The sequence below is a fragment of the Hordeum vulgare genome, chromosome 3H (assembly GCF_904849725.1).
Source record: "Hordeum vulgare subsp. vulgare chromosome 3H, MorexV3_pseudomolecules_assembly, whole genome shotgun sequence".
Lineage (NCBI taxonomy): Eukaryota > Viridiplantae > Streptophyta > Magnoliopsida > Poales > Poaceae > Hordeum > Hordeum vulgare.
In genome coordinates, this window is record NC_058520.1 from 608,559,642 (window position 1) to 608,584,010 (window position 24,369).

The 24,369-nt window shown below is 43.0% G+C and overlaps 1 pseudogene; it reads right to left on the minus strand.

The window, feature by feature from the left end:
- Positions 1 to 7,341: 7,341 nt before the first annotated feature.
- On the minus strand, positions 7,342 to 14,570 carry LOC123442252 (annotated as a pseudogene).
- Between the last annotated feature and the right edge of the window lie 9,799 nt (positions 14,571 to 24,369).

Here is a 24,369-nt window from a genome sequence, read left to right on the forward strand (position 1 = left end):
CAAGATGGCTGCAAACTTCCATGGTGTTTGGACGTTCGTGGAGCTTATGGGAAAAAGTTGACAGAATTTGCCCTGGGGTGAGCAATAAATAAATAAAGCAAAAGAATTTTGAAAATAGATTTTTTTGGCATCATCCTCAGGTGCATAAAGTGTCTGAAAATTTCCATGATCAAATGACATCCAAGGAGCTCTAGCCAAAAAAAGAGCGCACTTTTTAAAATTTCTTTTAGAGCCAAATTTATTTTTGGCCACGGGCTCCTAAAATGTACAAACACCATGAAAATTTTCATGCAGCCCGCGCACCAAAGAACCTTGGCTGCAACAATAAATTCATATTATTTTTAAATTGCTTTGCTATTTTTTTACAATTGACTATTCACTTTTCTATTACAATAAATTCAAATTATTTTTAAATATGTGCATGCACTTTGCACAACCGAGTACCTTCGATGCCAGAAAGAAAATCAGATTTATTATTTCTGCTATTTTTTTAATTTGATGTTCACATCATATGGAAACCACCCAAAGAGGCATGAGGGACTGAACTTATCCAGTTTTGAAAGTTGAAGGACTAAGCTTTGCTGGTTTTGGAGTTCAAGGACCATTACTAATTTTTCAGTAGAGTGGACGGAGGTAAAGATAAAATTACAAATTTTCTTTCAACCATGTGGTTTTTGATATGCTCCGAGCTACTACTGCAATAATTTCCATTAAGCAAGGTACACTGGGACTATCCCTAAAGATGATGACTTAATCGAGCTGGAAGATACCCTTATTGCTTGAAGACATGAAGGTCCCAATATTGTTGAGCAAAAAATAGTCCCAAGCTAGTTGATGGTTTTTCAGCATCTTTTTCGGCAGAAAATACAGATATAGCTATGCAGATGTTTGTTTTTCCTAGTCAAAATGTTTCCGTCATTCACTGTATCACTGAGTAGGAGCCAAAAGAACACTTTGTGATTGAGCTGGTAGGTTCTTTTCCATAGCCATTTGAATTGAGGTGGGCTCTCTTGATGATCTACCAAGCTCTTACTTAAAAAGAATCATGGAATAAAAATCAACGGGAATACCAGACATAACTACGCCAATCAGGTTGTCTTTTGTTGGATATTTACCATTTTTATTTCTTTAGAAAACACCAAGCTTGCGTCTCAAATCTTGATGCATTGATAGAATGAATAATAATTACAAGCCTAAGACTAGGCGAAGCCAACTGACCATTCAAGACAAGACCATGACCAACAACTATCAGATACATGTTACAACCGAGACCGCTATACTATGTGCTCTCGTCCTAGAAGCCAACCACAGAACAATTTCTAGCCTATCTCTATTTTGACTTATATTACATTTTCAGTATACAATAGATAGATACCATGAATGCCAATATCATAAGAACATTATTCATTGCCGACACACTTTAGGAACATATGAGAGTCTTCTTGTATCTCTTGGTGAGAGAAGAAGCACTTTGGTTCACTATCCATCATGTTTCACACAAAGTACAATGTACGCATAAATTATTTTATCAGATTTTTGGACCAAGGAAAGGCAACAATTCGACAACAAACTCCTAGTAGACATAATACATACTTAAAATTCTTCCATTCACTACACATAAGATAGAAAACTATGCACTTTGAGAATTCCTATCAAGATATTTGTCAGATTGTACATACATGCCAAGATATTTAAGAATAATAGAAAAAATGAAAACACCTACATATGCTACTATTCATTCAAATACCGGAAGTTAATATGTGGAGGCACACAATTTTGTCATTTTATATTTCCTCTTATCTAGAAACAATCAATTAAACTAAAGACTTTTTATGAGGTAATATTTTCAAAATCAAAGAATTAAATGTCACCGTAGTTAAAGAATATATTTGAAATAAGTGTTTGTGAATCAAGTGTTAACTTAGAAAACCAATATCTAATAAACCAAGCCATAGTCACTCCTAAAAAAAATATTGTTGATGGTATGTTGAGAAAATGATTTATAATAAATGAAAATAATTGGCATAAGTTTGGAAACAAGTTACCCTCGACTAAACACAACAAAATAGAAAATGTCAACGTGGAATGAAATGATGTATCCTGAATCAATGCATATTATCATGTACAATAATATGCTAATATTTTACATGAACAAAAGGTGAACGAGCATGGTACAAAATGTATGATCCTGAATATCTGTGATACATGGTTAGAGAAACGAAAAGTGGTACAACCTCCTTCATGCAAAATATGCGGTACCACTGCCTAAAGGCGCTATATCATTCACGGTGTGTTAGACAGATTAGGTCACCTAAAGTCTAGACTGGTAAGAAAACACTATCGTTTTGGCATAAGAATAGATAAAAATCCTGATGACAATCTTGTGCCCCAATACAGGTGATAAGGGAGGGGCCTTATCCATACATAGACCAGCCGAAACTCAGAGTTCCAAATTAATTACTTGATTTTTTTAGGTTTTGTGTACCTCCCTCTACAACGCTACCTTTTGCAGGCTGCAATGTGAAATGCATACATGAGAATAGTCAGCTATGGAAAACCAGACATCCCTGGGAAGTTGCTATACCTGCCCAAGCTTATGAAAAACAAATTGAATGCATTCCACTGATTAATGAAAAAATTGGTCAGATTTTGATACTAGCACCATTTTTGTTCACTCTGCATGTTACCTTGTCCGGGCAAACTTTGTAAATATTGACCATTTTTATAGAAAATTTTATGCCAAACGATGACCCCACACGTGTGGCATGTTTGCATTTCACCTATACGCGTCGATCTACGTAGATTCTGTTTTGCACGAATTCTAAAGAAATCTGTTGGAATTTCAGTGCCACGTAGACATCATCGTGTGTGTGGGCATTGAAGAGTTCGCCCACACGACCCGCAGCGCATGGTTGTTAGCTGTGCCGTGTGGGCTAATCACTTTTTGCCCACACAGTCATCACCTAGTCCACGCGCGTGTGGGTGAAGTGCCCTTCACCAACACAACACCCGTAAGTTGCTAGATGGCAATTGCAGTTGCGTGTACGTGGTAACTAGGTAAACACATATGGAAACTATGATTGGTTACTAGATGGCAACTGTAGTTGCGCGTACGTGACAACCAGGTAAACACACATGGCAACATGGCAACTATGATTGAACCATACGTGACAACTAGATAAACACATATGGCAGCTATCCCCGGTAACTAAAGTATCATCCCGCAGATAACTATAGTTAACCAAAATTGAGAGAGTTGACATGTTTTTACAACTATATTTGCCATCCCGTCCAACTAAGTTGCCATCCCTGAAGGTAACTAACATGTCATCCCGCAGGTAACTAACATAGCTCCGTCAGAACATGTGGGCAGATTTACTTCGCACCACATGCACGGATAGGGATGAATAGTACTTGTTGGGCCTGTGACACAAAGTAGCTGTGCCCACACGTGTTGGTAGTTCTACTGTTCGTCCACACACGACCCGTGTGGGCTGCCTCCTGCGTACTCTACACATAATGTGTGAACGGATGTCTAATATGTCACACATGTGGTGAATATCGGGACCCAATTTTATTAGCGTCTATAATCCCAAATCGATACTATTTTGCATATATTTTAACGAGCACTGTATTTTTATTGTAAATGTTTATATTTTTTTCTATAAATTTGGTCAAACTCTGTAAAGTCTAACTCCGGACATAGGTAGTATGCAAAGTAAATAAAAAACAGAGGGATTATATGTGGATGATAGTGAATACCGTTGAAATTGGCGGCAAAAGTTGGGAAACACTCATCAAATGTTTTCTGAGTGTTACGGCACACTCTAGTGGTCGGGCCGGCAAAGCCATCCTTTTTGGTTGTTTTGTTATCCAATGTTGTAATCGGATACTCGGCAAAAATGTGCACAAACGGCATGGAGGGGTGACCACTAGAGCGGATTAGGACTTGAATTTTGTACAAAAACGTCAAAAGAAGTCAGAATCATGATTGTCTGCCTTCATGTATGACAAAATTATCGTTTGGGGGCATAGCACATAACTAAAATACTATGCACGTGACCTTCAATTGAAGATAAAATTGTGTATTAAGTTCATGTCATATAACCCTAGGATGGTTTGGCAAGAGGATGAGAAAAAAAACACTTGATTAATTGAGGCACTGTTTGCCTAGCCAAAAAACAAGTAGACATTTTAAATTTGTAACATATGATCAAGGTCTTGTTGGCTAAATGGTTTTGGAAATGAAGACTGAGCAGTGTTTGTGGCAGACAATGAGGGCATAAATATTCTAGTGGTTCAACACTCATGTCCGACATATACCTTGCATCTACCATATTCTAGATCTTGGTCAGATTTGATTTGACTTGAGTATGGACAAGGAAGGTAAGGAATGTTTTGATCTAGTTGAGGTTTTGGTAAGATTTGATTGGATTTGGTATGGATAGGGTAATAAGCCAGATTTGATTTTGATTTAGTTGAAGTGTTGGTAAGATTTGATTGAGCTAATGCAAACCGTGGTATTGGGAGGAGGCACGATAGACGAACAAACAAGCACCAAAGATACCATCACAAGCGCGGACTCCCCGTTAATAGTAAAGATGGTAGGTAAATGTCTGTCAGGCATTAACTATAAATCTAGACATTCCATCAGAATGTAAGAAGGTTATAGGAGATGGTAAAAATACCAGGTTTTGGGGGATTGGTGGCTAGGTTTAGACCTTTATATAAGTCTCATGCTAGTAGTTTATAAATATTGGTTTTGATAGGAACATTTTTGTTTCTACTAAGTTTGTAAAAGGGTGGGATATAATAAATTTTCAAACAACACTATGGGGGGATGCTTTGAAGGTGTGGAATGAATTGAAGGAAGAATGTGATGAAATAGCGTTATCGGATCATAGAGATAACATTAGATGGATGCTTACCGCTGATGGTAAATTTTCTGTCAAATCTCTATCAAAAATTGGACCAATGATAGTAACTTTCCATGCAAGTTTATGTGGGAAGTTAAAGTACCTCATGAGATTAAATTGTACAAAAATAAGGGGGGCGGACTTTTTCCCCGAGCCGCTAGCTCCCACGAGCGGACAAGGGATCTCACGGCCACCGCCACTCTCACCCACTCCTCTGATTGCCCCTCCCTCGCCGCTACCTAGAGGAGCCAGCGGGCGAAGCCCGGCCGCATAGTCGGCGACGGGTCCGCCTCTTTCCCCTCTATGCGAAACCCCTAGCCGGCGCGGGACGGTTGTCTGCCGGAGGTGCTAGGCTACGGCAGGGCTCAGGGGCGCGGTGCCGGCCATGCACGGGCACTATGGCACCGTCCGGCGGTGGCGCGGCCTCTGCTTGCTGCTTGGTGGCGGCGCGACAGCTGCTGGCGAAGCGGTCCACGGTGGTGACGGGGCTTCTTCGCCGGGTGGTTTCGCGTGCGTTGGCCCGGTCAGATCCAGCCAGACCTACTGCCGGTGGCCCATCTAGCGGCTAGGGCTGAGGCCAACAGGGGCCACGGGCGACTGGTGCGGCTGTGATTCTTTTGACGATGCTGGTGGCGTGGCAGCGGCAGTTGTGGTGTGTGTGTGTGTCCCGGCTTCTGTTTGGGCTCTTCTTCCCCGGCATCTGGACGACGGCATGTGGCATGGGAAGGCTACTCGTGGGCCCATCCCTGGCCATGGGGGCGGTGGATCTACCCCCCCCCCCTTCTTCGAAGGGCGGAGGGCTGCTAGTGGTCTCTCATCGGTCTGCGCCAGTACCTGTGTTGGCGTGAAGCAGGGTGCTAGGAGGGATGGGGGCTCCGGCATGGCCGAGCCGCCCATCGCTGGCACAGGGGGGGTGCCAGTCGTGGTCGTGTGTCGCTCCTCCCCTTCCCCCTTCTCCGACATGGTTCTTTCTGGTCGCTTTCCTGGTGGTGCTTGAGGCGGGATGGTCGCTGCCGGTTCCGGCGGTGGTTGGGGTTGGCGGAGCTGTCCAAGGCCATCCCCTTTGATGGTCTCGGGGTGGTCTGGATGCAGGGCAGTGGCCCTCGCGGTGGGGGACGTGCTAGTCTTGGCAGATTGCGCGGCTCGGATGCGGGCAAGCGGACATGGCTGCTTGGGCGGCATGGATGCGGGTGGTTGGTGGAGCGGGGTTTCGTCGAAGGGGTCAGAGCATTGGGGTACATCGCTTGCCCAGTCTTTGGACTGACCGACGGTGGCGGCGACGATGGCCGTCGTTCCTTCCTTTCAAGCACCGTTGCGGTGCTCCCACTCCCTTCGTATTGTTGTGGATGAAAACTTGATCCGCGGGATCAGACGGTGGCGGCTTGTCGTTTTAGAGTCCCTGCTCCGACATTGACCGTCTAGCCCTCCTCGGTACATCACACTTGTGATGGTCTCCATCGGCTCAAAGCGGTTCTTCTTTGCTCATTTGTAGTGTGCTTTCTACTTGTTGGATGGTGTGTCGGTGTCCGGCACCCTTATATCTTGCCTTGGGTGTGTGTGTTGAGTGAGGTGTGGGCGTGTGTTTGTATCGGTGATCTCGAACGTAGCGATGTTGGTTGCTTTATAATATAAAGCAGGGGAATCCTTTTTCGTCATCATATAAAAATAGTGTGTTGACAAAGATGACATGTTGAAAAAGGATAGCAATGCTCGTCCGTTATGTGGACAAGATGAAACTGTGGACCATCATTTTTTCTCTCGTGCTCCGTATCCAGACTTGTCTTGCGTTTTTTTTAATGACTTATATTGAGTTTGACGGTGTGCTTTTAGTCTCCTATTGATCTGAATAACAGTTATGGAGCATGGCTAATTTTTTTTTATCTGAAAGTTTATAAGCATCTAGTCTCTATTGGTATGGCTGCTATTCTTTTGGACTATCTGGAGAAATCGCAATGATATTTGAAATGTATATGTTTGCTAGGGAGAGTGAGAGTGATAGCTGTATGAGCTTCCTTATTTTGGGCTGGCTGAACCGCCAGGAATCCTTAGTCTGGTACTCCAGCTTGTAATCAAGTTTTCTGTTAGAATGAAATCGGAGCCCTCTTTTCTCGAAAAACACAACACGAGTGGAGCCTCCTTCCAAGCGATGGCTAAAAGCGACCTCAAGCCCTGGATCTTGATTCTGGAGCGCCTACTGAACTCAGAGTTAGGGAAGTTAGGGAAGTTCAGAGATATCCTCTATATCTGTTAGGCATACTGAACTCAGATATGCTTATTGTCCTACGGTTGCATACTTTACAGATTTCATTCTAGAATTCATTTTTTCCTACGACTGCTTGTTTTTCTAAACCTTTTCAGCTTGAATCTTGATCTATGTTTTTTTTGTGAGGAAGATCTTATCTATGTTATTTCCTTTGCTAGGTAGACATGCACATCATCAGTCGGTTGCCTGCGACGAGCGGCTCGAGTACTCCTGAACCATCGCCCCGAAAACTGACGGCCTTCCCATCAGCTTGGATGGTGCATCAAACTCTTTCACTAACCCTGAAACAGAAAAATACACACATGATTCAGTCTCCTTGTGTGGAAGACACGAGAAACACATAGTATGATTCCATCGTGTATGTAACAGAAAAGGGGCGCAGCCTACCTGCATCCAGCACCAGAACTCTGTCGCTGTCCATGACGGTCGGGACACGATGAGCAATGCTGATGACAGTGCACTCACGGAATTCCTCCCGGATGATCCTCTGGATGACTGTGTCTGTCTGGGAGTCGACAGAGGCGGTGGCCTCGTCCATGAACAGCACCCGGTTGCGCTTCAGTATGACACGGCCCAAGCACAGGAGCTGACGCTGCCCCACGCTCCAGTTCTCCCCCATGTCCGCAACTGCAGACAAACAATAAGTTCCTGTTGTCACTAAAGAACAAGAAATGAATGCATACATTGCACTAAGAATCATCAAACTTGTGTTGTAATTTCTGAAAACCACTGACACACACCAAAAAAAAGTTATATTATCTAACAGACTTGTATCTATGGACCACCTAGTCATGATCCTACAAAGGATCAAGATTTCCATATGGTAAGGAATCATATCATACCTAGTGCGTCAAGCTTCTCAGGCTTTGCAGCTACTGTATCTCTCAGCTGGCAACGCTCAAGGGCCTGCATATATACGAACAAACATATTAAGGTCAACAGAAAAATAGTGAATTACTCAGCGTGTCAAAAGGGAAGTTCATGTATTGAAACACACATCGGCTATACCCTGTTACCTGCCATATCTCAGCCTCAGAGTACTGCCCAATTGGGTCAATGTTGCTTCTCACAGTTCCTTCGAAGAGCGCGGGCTCCTGAGGAATCACACCGAAGCAAGACCTCAGGTCATGAAGGCCCAGAGTACAAATGTCGACTCCGTCAACGATCATCTGGCCTTTCGCCGGCTCCACAAGCCTGAACAACGCCTGGATCAAAGTTGACTTGCCACTGCCAGTCCTTCCCACAACGCCAATCTTTTCTCCACTGCGGATGCTTATTGTAATGCCTTTCAAGATTAGAGGTGTGTTTGGTCTATACCTGACCTGAAAACAACAGCATTTTGTGGCTCATTTCTATCAGTCACCTAGAGAATAGTAGCTTACAAAAAGAAGCTTGCTAAAGGAAGAACCAAGAAAAGAAAAGAAGAATTGCTGACCTCTAGATCCTTTATGTCAATGTCTCCTCGTCGGAGCCAATTTGGTGAGGAACGCAGAGAAACTGCTGCCTCAGAAGGAAGGCTACTGTACTGATTCACCCTTTCCACAGAGACCATATCATTTTCTATCATACAACTTATGGAAATTGCATGGTACACCAACGAGTTGAGAGAAAGACCGTAGGATAGAGACATGCCGACAAATTCTACATTAGAAATAGTAAATATCAATGAAGGAATGTCATAACGCATTTGAAGGCCACACACAATTATACAGAGCCAGAAAGGCGGAAAATTAAGAAACTTTGCCCAGTTGCTAGCAGTTGCACGAACTAGTCCCTCCGTCCCATAATATAAGAGCGTTTTTTACACTAGTGTAGTGTCAAAACGTTCTTATATTATGGGATGGAGGGAGTAGTTTATTACAGGTATGAATGTGTTACAATCTCAATGCCTGATTTTTCTGCTAAATGAGTTGATTGTTCTTGTGTAACATGAGATTTATCAGATCCATAATTCACTCGGTTCATGGTCTGTGACTTCCTAAGAATCTGGTTCGACGGTGGGTCTCTGGATTGCGATACCGATTACTCTAGTTCTGTGACATAATGTAATTGGAGTGCGACATGAATGAATGGATAATTCAATATGAGAGTATGTTTTGTTACTCTATCAGTTGCAACTTCAGTCTTCACATACCTACATGCTTAACAGTTTGCACAAGATTCAATTTCTTATAGAGTTGATGACGGATTCAATGAAAAAAGTAAATTTAGACCAAGGAAACATATAGAACATGAGGGCCATAAATTCTACTCTGTCCTATGAAAAGCAATTCTATAAATACTAAGTTGACCGAGACTTAATAATACCTTTCTTGATGAAATTGCTCGGCAAGCTGATCATGAGAAAAGCAGTTATAGACAACACAAGTGTGCCGATTAGCTCCAAGCGAAACCCAAACCACCTATTTGCTGCATAATTATGGAAAGACATGCGCAAATTCGAATCTATCATGTCCAAGTTTTTCTGATAAAATTCATCCTCTTTCCCGAAGCACCTTATAATTGGAGAGCCCAAAAAGCTCTCAGTGAGGTGATCAATAACCGGTGCCTTTGTTACTCCTTGAAGACGAGTTAGCTCTCGGGATGTTGCAATATAACGATTCTGGAAAATAATAATAATAAAAAGAAGTTTTTGCCATGTTTCAGTTAAGGTTTAGTGATATGAAGAATGATATCACTCTCTAATTAAGATGCATTGTAGTAGCTGGATTATACCCGGTACCAAATGTTCACAAGCAGTAGGGGAAGCACTGCTATGACTGACGGCCATGCTACTTGGCAGGTAACTGCAATGCTGCTCGCCAATGAAATGCACATCGATATGCCAGCACCCGTATAGAATAAAAGGTATACGTCTATTTTAGTCTGGTCCTCTGATGCCTGGAAAAAAAATAAACACATGATTCTATCTATATACATGACGGGTAAAAACACTAAATCTATGGCCTCAGAAGACATACCCGGCTTAGGATCCGTCCAGAAGGAGTGGTGTCAAAAAACGACATCGGAGCTCGCAGAATGCTGTCTAACATCTTGCTGAAAAAGGCCTGGGCTGACTTAAGTCCCAAAAATGCTTGGAAAATAAAGGCGATAAATTCAAACACAATCGAAACAGAAACTATCAAAACATAGACACGAAGAAACTTTGAGATATCAAATATGGTGCCCCCTGATGTTTCATACGACATCCAGTAGTTACTTGCCATTGTAGAGCCCTCTGACAGCACTGACAATGCTAGAATGAGCAGAGCTCCCCACCAGCCCCAAGCTTACGTGACGTATAGCTTGTACACATGCCAGCTTACTCGTCCACTCTCCTTCTCCTCTTCCTGGATCAGTTTCGACGAACCTGCTTCTTTGCTCGGCACAACAGTATTTGTATCGTTGTTTACATTACTCGAGTTGGAGTTAACAGAAGGGGTCTCCTGTGACGTCGTGGTGGCTGGACAATTCTCAGTGTTCTGAATATTGTGGCCTTGCACCCCAGATGCTTCCATGGAACTGTGATGAGCAGCAACAAGAGCCACAAAATCTGAACACGAATCTAGTAAATCCACGTAATTGCCTGATTGAATAATCCCACTATTTTTCATTACCTGCATGTTCACACACAAGTTAATACAGTTTCATCTCTGTTATCTGTCGATATCATCACCGTGCTATCTTTTTTTTTTAATTTTACCACCGTGCTATCTTTCATAGTACCATAAGTGTGGCATATGTTGGCAGGTAAACACAACTAAACATACAATTAAAGAAAGTTTTTAAGAACCATAGGTATGAAGAATTCAGCTGTTCTTTCTCTACTTACTGAACCAAAGAAAAAAAAACATTCCTAGTGATGCTCTGCAATCACTTCATTTCTGAAGCAAGAATATATGTATACTCTATTTTCTCCAAAATCAATCCGACAGTTGAAAAATAGAACTTACGAATATGGTATCCACATTTTGTAAGAAATCCACTTGGTGAGTAACAAGCAAAACAGTCTTGCTCTTCAGTATGCCCTTGAGACATTCCTGCAGAAGAGGACTAAGTGTTAGTGTGCTGTTTAATAACCGGCTAAAGTACCTACATAACATACATTTCTTTAGAGGGTTTGTCACCTGTCCATTATTAGTACAAAATAGATAATATTTACCTTGAATATAGCTGAGCCAGTATGAGCATCGACCGCACTGAATATGTCATCAAGAAGATATATATCACAGTCTTGATAAACTGCTCTAGCCAGCTAGATGCGCTGTTTCTGGCCACCACTGAGGTTGATCCCACGCTCCCCTATTTCAGTCTGATCGCCAAACTCCATCATTTCTAGATCTTTTTCTAAGCAACAAGCATGTATGATTTCCCTGTACTTTTCTAGATGCATTGGCTGTCCAAATAAGATGTTCTCTTGAATGGTTCCATTTCTAATCCAAGTTGTCTGACTGACACATGCTGTGCTCCCACATATGCTAACCTATATCAAAGACAAAATACAATATGTTTGTCAGGCAAAAAAGTACTAAACTGATTTGAAAAACTGAAAAGCTTTGCAATGTTAATGTATAAATTCCTGAATCCTCATATCAACATCTACAATCTACTATATATGACAAGAGTGGAGCTAATTGTACATATGATGATTTTTTTTTCTATAATAAATTTGCACGCTCTCCTGTCGAACAGCTACAATTTTCTTCCCCCTCCAATTTCTTATTCTCATGTGCGGTTTCGGATTGGACTGCAAGTGACATTTATTTCTACATTGCGTATCTGTAAATCGGAGAACTCGAGTGAAAGAGTGTGCGCGGAGTGTCTTCTAAGCTAGTTGCAACTTTGTAGTTTGTACTCTCAAATGATTTTGTACATTCTTGCATTTGTAGACTGTGACATAAGTATAGCATGTAGTTCTGTAGGACTGATGGACAACCCAATTCAAGATTCCACTGTCAAGTAAATTTGTACAGAAATCCATCCTACCATAACATAGTCCACCCAAAAAAACATCTTGTTCACAACTTCACATCATCACATTAATTACCTTTTGTTCCAACTTACTGTGTTAATTCAATATAAAATCACAAGAATCAAGGTTGGAGTAGATGAAATTTTTTCCTACAAAATCTAATGCAAATGAATTCTAAGCAAAAATCATGTGGGTTATTGCAATCCTACAAATCAGACAACTCATGTCATGTATATACATATTCTTGCTGAGGATTAAAATCATTGGAAATTCCTTCAGAAATCCTATGAATCCTTCATAAATCTAATGCAAGTGTTTGCTGGTGTTGCTATTTCATATAAAAGTAAAGGAGTACACTCACCTTGCCGGAGAGCTTATGCATATCTCCCATGATGCAGGATAGCAACGACGACTTGCCCGAGCCAACGGTGCCGACCACCGCCGCGAGCTCACCCTTCCTCACCTCCATCTCGATCCCTTTCAGCACCGGCTCATCCCCTCCGACATCCTTCTCCCCGCCCTCACTGCCCTCGACATCCCATGCAAACACTCCATCTTTCACCTTCAAGGCCACCTCATCCCCGGAACCGCTGCTGCCAAGACGCTCCACCGTCGCGCTGTCGATCTCGGCGTCCGAGAGAAACTTGTCCAGCCTGCCGAGAGACACGAACGCCTGCACAGACATGGCGATCGTCTGCGGGAAGCTCCTCATGGGCCCTTCGAGCATGCGGAAGAAGGCGGTGGCGGTGAACACCTTGCCGGCGTCCAGCTCCCCTTTGGCGGCGAGGTATGTCCCGAACACGAGCGCGGCCATGGCGACGGGCCCGCTGGAGTACACCACAGTGCTGCCGCACTCGAAGAATATCATCTTCTTCAGCCACCCAACCTCGGCCTGCCGGAACTCCCGCACCTTGTCGCCGAATGTCTGCTCCCACGCCTGCAGCTTGATCACGCGCATGTGGTTGAGCATCTCCGTCAGGGCCTTGACGCGGCTGTCGCGGACCTCGACGAACTTGATCTGGTAGCCCATGTTGAGCTTGTTGGCGAACGCGGTGAGCACGGTGACCACGGCGATCACGGCGAGGGTCATGAGCACGGCGGGGCCGAGGTATGCGTACAGGAGGAGCAGCGCCACCGAGATCTGCAGTGGCATCAGCCATAGGTCGTGCAGCTCGTGCATGGCGCCTGACACGACCCAGGCGTCCACCTGCATGTAGTTGACGATGCCACCGGCGCCGTGCGTGCGGCGCGCGCCGGCGGACAGCCGCAGCGACTTGCGGTACAGCGCCGTAAGCAGCGCACCGCGGATGCGCATGCACAGAATCTGGCCCTGGAAGTTGTAGTGGTGCGACGCCAGCGTCTGGACTGCCTTGCCGACAAGAAGAATGAGGACTAGCCGGAGCCCCTCCCATGGCGTGCCGCCACGGCGGATGAACTCGACGAAGCGGTCGATGAGCGACGGGCCTACAGACATGGCCGCGAGCATGACGAGGCCGAGCGCGGCCGTGAGTAGGAGCTGAGGCCAGAAGGAAAGGCAGAGCGCGACGCCCACGGGGCTCCGCCACCTCCGAGCCGTGGCCGGCCAGTTAGACGCGAGCAGAGCATAGGTGGCCTCGGCTCTGTGGGCCGGCGACACGGGCGGCACGTCGCCGGCCGCGGCGAGGGAGCTATTGGCATGCCCCTTGGAGACGAGCGGGGTGATCCAGCTGAAGGTCGCGCGCGAGAGGAACGACGCGGTGGCGTACGGCGTCGCCGCCGCAGCCGCGCTGGGGTTCTGGTCCCGTTCGTCGGCTTCATCGCGCAACGTGCAGGTGGTGGTGACAGCAACGTACGCGAGCGGCAGCGAGAGGAGCAAACCGGCGAAGGCGAGGACGTCGTCGGGGAGTACCGGACCGCCGGCGGTGCATCGGATCGCCGCAGAGGCCGAGAACAGCGCGGCGGAGAGGGCGGTCGCGATCCAGAAGACGCGGAGGTGCCTCGGAGGGCGTGCGGCGGCTGGCTTCCGCGAAGCGGCGAGCACGGTCCACGCGGCCACGGCGTGCGCGGCGCAGTGGGTGGCGAGGAAGGCGAACTCGGCGTAGCGCCACGGCGTCTCTGCCGGCAGGAGGAAGGCGGCGATCGCGAGGAGGACGGCGGACGCCGCGGCGAAGACTGCGGACGCGCCGAGCGCGACGGCGTAACGGGCTGTGATGGACCGTGACGGCGCGGCGGGCGTCGGGAGCAGCGGGTCGTGCTCAGGGCCCGCTCGGCCGGAGCCGAGGCGGATGATGAGGAGGAGGATGAGCGAGGCGGCGAGGAAGAGGAGGTCGATGCCGCCGAGGAGCGCGCGCTGCGGGCACGGCGAGAGGAAGATGAATGCGAGGGAGGCTGATGACGGAGGCGGCGGCGTGCACTGGGTGGTGGCCAGCCACCACGGGAGTCCTCCTCCTCCTCCTCCCATGTCTTGCGCCCTGATCCTCCGTGGAGCGCTCAGGTGAGGATGGGATCGGAGAGACGGAGGAGGTTCAGGAGGTGGCCTCCATTGGCGGCGGTGAGGCCGCACGTACGGGCAGTTACAGTTACAGTCTATCAAATCGAAACAAACACACAACTGAGAGGGGTGCTTCATATGTTTTAGTCTCATAACTAAAAATTGTGGGATTAAAATTTTTGCTAGCCTCAACCATACTTGAATCCAAATACTAAACAGACTAAAATCAAATTAATGAGCATTTATTATTCTCCAAACCCTCCAATTCAGAACTCTGCTTGTGTTAAAAAAAGAGGAGTTAAATGGAGAGAGAGAGGACTAATCCACATTTTTAGGCCCTGTTTAGAACCATCCAGATTATATAATCCAGTTTTTATAATCTATTATGTCTTCAAACAGGACAGATTATGGTGTAGATTATAAAAACTAGATAGACAGATTATTAAAAACTCATAATCTACTCTACACCAGCTAAAATCAGATTATGAATTACTAATGACCCATTACCCTTGTAAAGTAGGAGATAATTACATTCCTACCACCGTCACCCTCCTCTTTTTTAAAATAAAACAGAGGGCAGACAGGTCATTATGCAATGTAAAGCCTGGATTACAGTTTATATAATCTGGCCTCCAAACATGTCCACCTCGATTATTTTTATAAACCAGATTATATAATCTACCTTCATAATCCAGATTATCATAATCTATTGTGGTTCCAAACAGGGCCTAATTTAGTATCAAGACTAGTTTTAGCCCCTCTTTAGTCAGGGGTGCTTGAAATTAGCCTCTTAAAGAGACTATTTTTAATCAGACTAAAATAAGTCCCTTGGATCCAAGCACCCTCTGAATCGATCTGTTTGAGGATCTGTTTGATTTCACGACAAAAACTGTGAGAGCATATACAGCCGCACCCCTCAAACTTTCATCAACCGTTTCGGACAGGTCGCTCGGTCACTGCTCGATCATAAAAATTTGATCCACACAAACCTCTCAAACCGATCTCAAACGCTTGGATTGACCGGTACCCTCCATTTCCATCCCAAATATGGGGCAAATATGAAGGAATCCGGGCATGTTTGCCACGTCGGCCTGACGGCTTGGCCCCACGCGGACTCGCAGGGAAACCCGACGGTCCGACGGGCGCTTCGATCGTCGACACGGTGTGAACGTCATGTGGCATCGCTACGGGTTTGGGACCGGCTATTTAAGCCGGCCGACGCCCCAGCACTAGCACATTCGCCTCCTCCCTGTCCCCGCCGCCACCCAAACACTTCCTGTCCGAGCCCGTCAGCCATGCCACCACGTCATCGGCATTGCACGATCCATCACCGTCTCTTCCTCTTTCAGCGGGTCGGAATCCGAAGGGAAGCGGGGCTACCTCTGGAACCGGCGGTTGATTTCGAGGAGGAGGGTGGGGGAGGAGCCCGAGGAGGAGCCACATGCGCCGGAGAAGGAGGCGTCGGAGGAGAAGCCCGAGGAGGAGCCACATGCGCCAGAGAAGGAGGCGTCGGAGGAGGAGCCCGAGGAGGAGGCGCTGCTGCAAGAGCCGGAGGAGGAGCCCGAGGAGGAGGCGCTGCTGCAAGAGCCGGAGGAGGAGGCGCCGACGGTGGTCGATCAGTGGCCGGAGCAGCTGGCCATCCTCAACTCTATCTGCTCCGAGTCGGCTGTGGTGGCCAGGCGTCGAATGGAAGAAGCGCAGGCGACACAGGAGGCAGCGCGGACGGCAGCACACACGGCTCAGGCTCCGGCACAGGCCACCTCCGACGAGGAAGAACCTTACACTAGTTAGTACGTAGGATATATTTTGCATGCTTTTGTACGGATATGAAGGATGAAATATGAGAGAGTTGGATGTGAAGAGAGAAACTTGAAGCATGACCGGTCGGTGTTCGCGGACGCGTCCGGACTCATCCACGAACGTTTGAGGAGCCGGATTTGTAAGGCCCGACTGTAGATTCTCTTATAGCCTCGCTCGGCTAGGATGGATACGTGTTTGGTTCGGCTAAAATAAAGGTCAATGCTACAAATCATCCGGATGATATTTACAAATATCATTTGCCTGTGAAACCGTCCGATTAAGGTGTAGTGGTCGTTTGATCCGTAGGCTCGCAGCCTGTCTTCCTCCCCTAGCTGCACTAGTTTTGCTCCACGCTCGCCATGTATGCAACGGTTGTCGATGTTGCCGGCCATGGTATGCCCCACCGGCGCGCCAACGCTCATGGAAGCACTGACACATCCGAAGAAGCCCCATTGCAGCCCCCCACTGAGCTCCAACACAGCACCGGCGGCTCCGACAAAGCTCCATTGCAGCCTCGCAGGAGCTCCAACGCTGCATCGATCGCTGTGACGAAGCTTCATTGCACCACCGACGACTGCCGATGAATCTCCGTTGCAGCTCGCAACCACGTGTTGATTTGCGCAGCCAACACCGATGAGGACAACCCCGACTTCTCGCAGCATCGATAGATGCAACCGACACCCGTAGCAGCATCGGCGCGTGCTCCACAGCGGCACCGATGACACTGCATCGTTGTGCCCCAGCCAACTACATCATCCGTGAGTGGGTGCATCGCAACACCGGCGGCCATCGACGGGTGCTACTTCGCAGCACCGGAGCCTATCTACAGCGTCGTACGGTGATGCTGAACAATGCCGATGTGCTGCATCACAACACGGTGGCCGAATTTTGTGTCGCTGATTGGTACAAAAGCGATCAGGCTCACACAGATGGATGAAAGGATAAGGTTGATCGTGTGTGGGGGTCCATGAAAGCTTGATGGTCCAACTAGAGACGAGGGCCCGCGAAAGACAAGCGGCCCACGATCCAGGTCGATCGGATGGCCCGCGACGCGGCTGATGACCTAGAAAAATTAGACGGTTGGAAATAATAGTTTTCCTAAAATAAACTCGCCTTTGCTCGGCCCGGAAATAATCGCTCGTCAAGGAAATCCTGGCTGGGCTGTGATGCATATATGCTCCCCCCTTTCCAAATATGAGTTTTTTTTTGAAAGTTTCACTGTTAAACTACAGACAAATACATATAGATATATTTTAAAATGTAAATTCATTTATTTTATTTCATAAGTAATCTTTAGTAAATCTTTAAAAATACTTATATTTACATACGGAGAAAGTACATCTTCGTCTTTATTACTCCAGCAAAACACACAGCCGAGGCAAGTATGGCAAAGCCGAGCTGAGCTCAGCTATAGCCTATCAAAGCTATACAACCAAACCCACCCTCACTTCCTCGCGCGCGCATTCGTATGTTTCAGTAAGAGTGGACTAAATACCCCTCATATGTCGATCCACCCTCACCATCTCGCACATTTTTTGCAAGACTTTTTTGACCCGCTTCTCTTTTCTTGAGATTTTTCAAACCATCTGGTGGATCCCAACAGAAAAAATATACCGGTTAAAATTATCAAAAATTCTACTCGCCGCCCATAACCCAGCCAGCACCCCGGCCCATCTGAAACCGGCTCAAGGACCAGCAGCCACTATCTCTTATCCCCTCAGCCTTCTTCCCCACGGGATTAGAAGGGAGCTCCTACCTCCCGCTCATTGCGGCAGGGACTCCTGCGCTGCACAGAGCGGGCGCCCCGAGTGGGCCAGTCCAGTTCTGTTTCTTTTTTGTTTCTATTAATTTTTCCTTTTCTGTCTATTTCCTTTTTTTTTGGTTCATTCATTCTTGCTTTTTCCTTTTTTTGTATTTGAAGCAAAAACATTTTTTCAATTTGAAGAATAATATTAAAAAATCATGAACAAATTTGAAAGCGTTAACAATTTTCTAAAGTAAGAACATTTTTCGAATCTTAAAATTGAAATTTTAAAAAGGATAATAATTTTGAAAAACAACGAATAAATTTGAAAGCGCAACCAAAATTTTAAAGCATGATTTTGTTTTTTGAATTTTCAGAGCAAATTTTGAAACCGAGAGCAATGTTGAAAAATCATGAACGAATTTGCAAGCGTGAACAATTTTTTTAACGCACGAACATTTTTTGAATCTTGAGAACAAAATTTGAAAAACCCCGAACAAATTTGGAATCACGAACAAATTTTTAAAGCACGACCTTTTTTTGAATTTTGAGAACAAATTTCAAAAACGAGAACAATTTTACTAAATCCTGAACAAATTTGGAAGCGTGAACTATTTTTGAATGCCCTGACATTTTTTGAATCTTGAGAACAAAATTTTAAAATGGAGAACAACTTTGAAAAATGCCAAACAAATTTGGAAGTGCAAACAATTTTGAATATTTTTTAAAACGGAGAATAAATTTGAAAGCATGGACAAATTTTTAAATCCTGAACAGTTTTCGTACCTTGAGAACAAATTTTAATAACGAGAACAATTTTAAAAAATAATAAGCAAATTTGGAAGCCCAAATAACTTTTTAAGCATTTTTAGATCAAGAACAAAATTTTAAATTGAGGATAAATTTCAAACATTTTTCGAATTTCAAGAACATTTTTTAAAAACCGCAAACATATTTAGATAATCCAGAATATATTTTGGAAACTGCAGAGCAATTTTTTGGAAAACAAAATTATTTTCGATTTTGAAGAACAATTTCTAAAAATTCGGAACATTTTTTGAATTTATGATTGAAGCTTGAAAAACGATAAAATTTTGAAATTTGGAACATTTTTCGAAAGCAAGGATGTTTTTTGAAATTTAGGAACAGGTTTATATTTAAAGAATACTTTTTGAAAATCTAGAACATTTTTGAAAACAGAAACAGAAAATAAAAAAAAAACGAAAAAACATCAGTTCACGAACCTTATGAAAAATTCTCAAAACCGAAAATAACTAGGTGGAAACCTCAAAAAGGATCTCAAAACCAGGATCACTGAAGCGCTTAATGGCGAGCCCAATAGAATTCTTTGCTACGCACTCCTGTCCGTTTGCCCGACTATTTATCGGTTTTTGCCGAAATCACTAGTTAGCGAGTACACCTTGCAACGATTACTCCCACCTTTACAGGTTGCTTGCCACTTGTCGCAACTTGAAAGTTTTTCCTTTTTTTCGTAGATCTGTATTTTCAAAACGTTTTATCTCCAAAACCGTGCGTCCAAATCTCGAACCATTTTAACCCTTGTGTTTCTGGCGTCGAGATCTTCAAAACTAGATACCATATTGATAGGTTTTGATGAACTTTTTTTTCACGAAAAACACCGAAAGAAAAAGACCGGATGAAAAAATTGTGCCTCACGCGATAGAGAAAAACAGAGAACGCATTTTTTTTCTTTTTCGAGAGGCACGGATCGTGCCTCTCGCGAAGGCAAAACCATGCCTCTTGCGAAAGCAAAATCGTCCATCTCATGGAAAAAGGAGATACACGAGTGTGCCTCTCGCGAAGGCAAAATCGTGCCTTTCGCGGAAGCAAAACCGTGCGTCTCGCAAAAAAAAAACAGAAAACGTGTTTTTCCCCTTTCGGAAGAGGCACGGGCGTGCCTGTCAAGAAGACAAAACCGTGCCTTTCGCGTAAGAAAAACCGTGTCTCTCGCAAAAAAAATAGAAAACACGTTTTCTTTCCTTTCCGAGAGGCAGCCCGTGCCTCTCGCCAATGCAAAATCGTGCCTTTCGCGGAAGCAAAACCGTGCCACTCATGGAAGCAAAATCGTGTCTCTCGTAAAAAAACCAAAAAACGTGCTTTTTCCATAAAAATAGAAGACACGGGTTTTTTTAACAAAAAAATATCCGTTCAAAAGTTACGAAAGACCGATGAAAAACCGAAACACCGAAAAAAATCCGGAAAAAACCATTGTAAAAAAAAAAACACGTGCCAAAAAAAAAATCAAAATACGAAGCGAACGTTTAGAGCGCGACACGTGAGACGGCTGAAAATGTGCCAAGTGGCTACGCACGAGGGTCGTCGTTGTGAGACTCCTCAAGAAATGCTCATTAACTAGTTCTCTTGCTCTTTGCTATATGACGTCAGCGGGCGTCATAGACACGAGCCTTCGCTGAAGGCTCCAAGCAAACGCCCCAGTCTGGGCCAGCCCATGGTCAACTTCATTGTTTCTTGCTGTTTTTTTTTTCTTTTTCCTGTTTCTATTTATTTTCTTTTCTTTCATTTTTTACTTGTCTGTGCATTACACAATATTTTATTTTCTATTACAAATGTTGATCGTATACTAAGAAAATGTCCATGGTATATATTATAAAAAGGTTCACCGTGTATTGTAATGAGCTCATCATATATTAAGTACTCGTTGATGAATACTACAGTTGTTCACATTGTATTTGAGAAATAATCAGAGTATATTACAAAAAATGTTCAATGTGTGTTAGAAAATTATTCAATGTACATTACACAAATGCTCAATGTGTATCCCAAAACTGTTCAACATAGATGTATGGAAATTTGTTCAGTGGGTATTCAAATATTGCTTAGCATATTTTGAAAAATGTTCAGTGTGTTTTTTTAAATTGCTCAATATATATTCATGAAAATGTTCTGTGGGTATTTAAATATTTCCCAGCATATATAGAAACAATATTCAGCGTGTATTGAAATATTTATTCAGGATATATCACAAAAATATTCAGTGTATTGAAATATTTGTTCAGCATATATCACAAAATGTTCACTGCATATTCAAAAACTGTTCAACATATATGACGAAATGTTCTATGTATATTTAAATATTGTTCATGATTTGAAATTTCAAAATTTTGTTCATGTTTTCGCTATTTTTTCACACTTTAAAAAATTGATCAAATTTCTAAAAATTTTCATATTTTTCAAACATTATTCATTTCTTAAAAATATGTTGCAGCGTCTTGAACCTGATTCTTCCAAATGGGCCAGCCCATTCTCCTCTGCCTTCAGAGGAAGCTTTGCCATTTGCTGCTCATGGGCGTCAAATAAGCGGCCTCAGCCACAAACTCCTCCCTCGTCCCGATCGGCATCTCTCTTGAGACCGCTGCTGACAATTCCTTCCATATTTAGATCTGTTGTTGTTGGATGATTCCTATATGGATTTTCTTATATTGCATATTACATGGAGACTATATAAACCGGTAGAACTTGGTCTTTGGCAGTGAGGTGGGATTATTCAGTAAAAGATATTCATATGTCGTCTCTTTTTTCTTTATAAAACTCTGTATTTATATACTAGCGTATCATAGGGAACAAACAATTCATTGCAAAAGAGTACAATAGGAGGAGGTTACACAAACCAATTTTTTAGTGTTAATTTTTGGCTGATTCTGTCTATATCACACAAAAGGCTAGTCACATGGCACAATCGTTTCCAGGCTTTTTCTGGGCCAAGCTTCAAGCCCGGGAGTTCTCGCAACATGTGGCCACGCACATAAAAATATAGTACCAACACAAAACCTTGGGTTAAAAAAAATCCCAAAAAAATAAACCAAAATATGGATGAACGAATGAAAATTAAAGAAACAGATGTTCCTTTATAAATAGGTATAGATATAGACTTAGGGTGTGCAGGCCAACGTCTTTCGAACCGAATATCCATTCAGATCTTTAAGTATGATAAATCAAATGTTTTTATGATAATTATGTTCAACGAGGATGATAATTTTAGTTTGTGAGCAAGGTAAATGCATCTCAGTCTATTTTTCTGCTAGAAAATTTCATGCTTGCAGGAACTTAATTTGCCATCCTCACGGCTAAAAATTTGATGTCGCATTTTTAGCAATTTTAAGTCTTTCTAGCGATGAGGTATGTATCGGTTAGGTTTCCTGCTTACACATGGAGTTTAGGATTTATATGCTGTTTTTATGTGTCCAAATACGAGAGAGATATACCGAGAGGTCTCTGTCCTCACCCACGAATTGCTCATATCCCCAAGGCCACCACTACCCCCCTCTCTTTACTCCATTATGTCTCATATATCCCTCTCTGAAATATCCTACCGAACACAGATCTTGGTCGTCTCCGGTGCAGGCTCTGGCTGCCCCGGCGCCGATTAGGTGCCCTGCACCCTCTACCAATCCGATATCGACCGTTTCCAACGTGGATCTGATGCCCCTGTGCAATCTCCCGATCAGATGCCTGTTATTTTCGGCTTGGACACAAAACCTTTTAAAAAAAATACATGGTACATATTGTTTTGAAATACCTATTTTGAACTTTTCTTGAATATGTGTTAAACATTTCTCAAATACATGTTGATTTTTTAATTATACGGGACATTTTTTTTAAAATTTCCAAGCAGAACTCAAAATACACATTTTTTAATTCTATACAGCATTTGTAGAAAATTTAAATGTTTTTTGAAACATTATTTATAAATGTCACATTCATATTGTACATTTTTTTGAATGGTGTGAAAGTTTACTTTCAGTTACAGTAACTTTGATATACACTATACTATTTTTCAAATGTCACATATATTTGTTTGAAATGTGTGGCCATTTTGAAATGTCACAAACATTCATTTATGCGCATTCATTTTTAAGCTGCTAACATTTTCCCAATTTTGTGTTCTTATTTTTTAAATGATTTTATGTTTCGAAATATAATTATTTGAAAATAAAATCAAAAATAAAGACATCAAACATGCATGGAGCTATATAGTGCGGCCGAACAATTGCGTAGCGATGGCACCCTTTTATCAACAATGTGGACCTTTTTCACAAAACCCGTGGAGCTCTTAAAACTTTTGATTTTTTAGAATCCATAACCGTCATTCTGATCCACGAACTATTTTCAATTACTATGGTATTTTTTTCAAAATATGTTCAATTGTTTCAACTTAGTCAACTTTATTTTTAAAATAATGATTTTCTTAAAATAAATATATTCTTTTTCGAAATTTTAATAAATTTTCAAAATTCTTGAGTTGGTTTTTACATTACGACACTTTATATAAATAAACATTTCTTTTAATTCCGTGAACTTTTTCTGCAAAATCGATGAACTTTTTTGAAACTCGTTAACTTTTTCTCAAAATACGCGAACGTGTTCAAATATGCGGACATTTTATGACACATGACATACATTTGGCTGATCTGTGAGAGTTTTTCTCAAAATCCGTGAATATTTTTCTAATTTGTGAACCTTTTTTTACATTCTATATAGTATTTTCAGAACATTGCATTGTATAAACATTATTTATAAGTGTCACATACATATATTACATTTCTTTGACTGGTGTGAAAGTTTATTTTCAATTACACTAACTTTGATATATATTATAATGTTTTTTAAATGACACATATATTTGTTTGAAACGCGTGAACATGTTTAGATGCCACGAACATTCGTTGGTGCTATCAACATTTATTTAAACTATGTTAGCTCAGTTTTACGCTGAGTTGCCTGGACCCTTAAATTGGACAACACACATTAACGTTCACCATAGAATAATAACTACTAAATAATTATAGGTACATTGTGAGATCTCATCAGGAAGAGGATGCTTGTTGGCCTAGGTGGAGCAGAGAAGAGGTAGAGGATGCAGTCGGTGATGAAGTCCATCAACCCGGTATTTGTACGCAACAAAAACTCATGAACACTTTTATAAATTTCATGGATACTCCTTTTAACACCTGAACACTTGTTAAATGTCATGAATACTTTGAGAAATCTATGATGACTATACTAAATGTAACGAACATTTCTTGAGGATGTGCAAAAAGTTATTAAACTTTCATGAACATTTTTCTAAATGTGTGAACCCTTTTTAAAAATTACATGAATACTTTTTGAAATAAATGCAGAAGTTTAAATCAAACTGAGCTAATATTCTTTCGAAAATTACATTAAAAATATGAGTATATTTTA